The sequence below is a fragment of the Equus przewalskii genome, chromosome 6 (genome assembly GCF_037783145.1).
Source record: "Equus przewalskii isolate Varuska chromosome 6, EquPr2, whole genome shotgun sequence".
In the NCBI taxonomy this organism is placed as follows: Eukaryota; Metazoa; Chordata; class Mammalia; order Perissodactyla; family Equidae; genus Equus; species Equus przewalskii.
In genome coordinates, this window is record NC_091836.1 from 30186359 (window position 1) to 30189577 (window position 3219).

At 37.4% G+C, this 3219-nt stretch overlaps 1 long non-coding RNA gene across 1 annotated transcript; it reads left to right on the forward strand.

Moving 5' to 3' along the window:
* The first annotated feature begins 942 nt into the window (after positions 1-942).
* Positions 943-2270, forward strand: LOC139084100 (uncharacterized). The gene is made up of 2 exons (XR_011541398.1): positions 943-1048; positions 2053-2270. It is a non-coding gene; the product is annotated as an uncharacterized lncRNA (long non-coding RNA).
* The last annotated feature ends 949 nt before the right edge of the window (positions 2271-3219 follow it).

Genomic DNA, 3219 nt, shown 5'->3' on the forward strand with positions numbered 1-3219 from the left:
CAAGGGGGATGAATGAAAATAATGTTTCACAACCACAATATTCCAAAAGAAATTGCTTAAAATGAAGAGTAAAATGCCTGCGTCCCTATTTTTGAGTCCGAATTTGTTTCTGTCAAAACTGGTTTTTCAAAATGTCATATACACGTAATCTATAAAAGAGAGTTACAACATGGATTATTTCCAACTCTACAAATAAGCATTCTGAGTTTTGATTTTCCTTTAAGAGGAGAAGCGGTTTATAATTTCACGTTGTAAATCTCACTAGGACTGAATGCTCTTACAAGGATTGACAAAGAAAGAATAATTCACGTCAGACCAAAAGGCTTCTTTCAGTCAGTTTCACGCAGCTTTCTTCCAACAGATCTGGGCCAAAATGAATGTAGAATCTTGAGCTGAACTATCCATCACATTTTCCTAGCCTTTCAATTAATGACACTGCAATCAGATCGATAGAATGTAATAAGAAAAGAGCTTTGCATTTCTATACCTATTAATTCGCTGAGTAACTCCAGCAGTAAAACGTGACTTGAAAGGAAAAACACTCAAGGAAAATGAATTCTCCAGCATATTGAGAAATGACTCCCTGACCCAGAAGTGAACACTGGAGTTTCTACCTTCCAACCAGAGTTATTAGCATCCAAAGATCAAATTGCTCTGTCAGGAGCAAGCTTATTTTTTTTTCCACAAGATTCTCTGTATTATACTCACACCACCACAGGTCTAGTCAAACTGGTCATTTTTTGAAATTTTGGAACAAACATCCTTGAAATGCAAGTCAGAGTATCTGCCAGGGCAGCCACTGCTCTCTGCTTCCTAGGCCAGCCAAACTGCCAAATGTGTGATCTTCATTTCCCAGGGCATTCTGCATAAAGGAGTTAGGTTTAGAAAGAGTGGGACAGGAAAAGAATGATGAGAATGCTAATTGACTTCAGCCCCGTCCCAAATCATTGCCCTGGTTTGAGACAATGCAAACAGTGACAAATAATGCAACATGGTGTCTGCATGCTCTACATTTGTCACCAGCAACAGAGGACTGGGAAAGCAAAATGTAAGTTTTCTGCGGGAAGGATGAGGCAAAGAAAGGCTATCCTATGATGTTAGCTAGAATCATGTGCATGTCCAGATCTTCATGTCACTAGAGGTGAATAAACAGTGATTTCTTTGAACTCACAGAAATAGAGGGTAGAACGGTGGTTCCAGGGGCTGGGGGTGGAGGAAATAGGGAGATGTCGGTCAAAGTGTACAAACTGCCAGTTATAAGATGATTAAGTTCTGAGGATCTAACGTACAGCAGGGTGACCATGGTTAACAATACTATACTGTATACTTGAAATGTGCTAAGAAAATCAATCTCAGCGTTCTTACCAAACACACACAAAATGGTAACTATGTGAGGTGATGGATGTGTTAATTAGATTGATTGTAGTAATCACTTCACAATGTATACGTATAGCCAATCATCATGTTACATAGCCTAAATATATACAATTTTTATTGGTTAATTGTACCTCGATAAAACTAGGGGGAAAAAAACAGTGACTTCAGTCATAAAAAGTAGACTCCACTAAATCAAGGTTACAATGTAATTCAGTCAACCACTGGTATAGTGGGAAGAGTGTAGGGTTTGTTGCCAGACCAACAAGAATTTGAATCTCAATCGTATCATACACTAGTTAGCATCACTGAACTTTAGATTTCTTTCAGTAGAAGAGAGATATTATCACTTACTTCAAGGGCTACTGTGATGATTGAATGAGATAAGGTGTGTAAAGCACATGGCACCCACTAGCTAACCTTTTTTCCTCCCAATCCTCAGATTTCCATATATTATAGCAATAAAAATATAAGCTTATTGTACAGATTAAATGAGATGATGTATATAAGACACTCTATAAACTCTTCAGTAATATACAAAAGAAGGATGTTATTATTGTTAACATAAAATAACAGTAATGTTTTCAAAAATTGAATACATTCAGTATAAGACATAAAGGATGAATAATAGGATCCAGCACCTCACGATACTTGCAATTATGTATTTCAAACCCACAGGGGAAATGCTGGCTGTCAGATCTACTGAAGGAGGTACATCCAGTGAACCAGCCAGCACCAACCAGTCTTCCGGCGGATCCGCTCTTATTTGTAGATGCCATTGTTTGAGGGTGTAAAATAAGAATTGAAAGTCCCCGGATGAAATTACAAGAAATCTAGCAACGTGTCAGAGACACTCAGTGCCCCCTGTGTTCATAATAAAAGGAGAAAGGAGCTAATTATTCCCTTAATAAATATTTGTATATCAGTAAAATATTCATGAAGAACAGTAAAAGTGAGAAGTGTAGGAAAAAAATTTTCCCTCAAAGCGCTTCGAGTCTAGAAAAGAAACATTTTAAATCATAAAATGCAAATAATTCCAAAGCCTTAAGTAAGAAACATATCACAGGTCTTAGATATTTGTGGTAATCGGTCTTTGACATCTGCGATATCAGAAGTATTTTTAAAGGACCCTTTTTATTACTTTGTCGCGACAATCGTTAACTAATGAAAAGAGACAATAGATGAGTGAGCTTAAAATAGCTGCTACGAAACATCAAGCTTTATGAAGACATCAAATTCATTTTCTATGCATGGTTTAGATAGAAAACCTGGGAGGCTTACAGAAACTAAAAAACTAATTCAATAGCTATGGTGAGCTGCAGAGGATATTTGCTGCTTTTTAGGGAAAAAAATAATAATATTAGCTACTATTTGGATAGCACTTATACTGTGCCAGGCAAGGTGCTAATTTTATGTCTAATAACCCACTTAATCCTCACAAAATCCCTATAAGGTGCATACTATTGTTATCATCACTGTTTTACAGATGAAGAAACTAAAGCACAGAGAGGTCAAGTAACCCGCTCAAGATCACAGAGCTAGCACATGGCTGAGCCAAATTTCCCACCCAGGCAATGTAACGCCCGAGCTCACACACTTGACCACTGCACTCAATCACCTCTCATCTTTATTTTTTTCTTTAGATTCTCATCAATTCTGATTTTCAGTACAAAGTGGGACTGAATGGCCAACAAGCTAAGACTGCTATGGGTGAACTCTGAGAGAAAAAGAGAAATAAGCCACGTAGCCAAGTAAAACCTATAACCAGAAACAAAACGTAACAGTGTGAAGCTGCTATAAAGCCTTTCTCCTTTTCTCTGGTTTAGTTTCCAAGTCCATTCATTC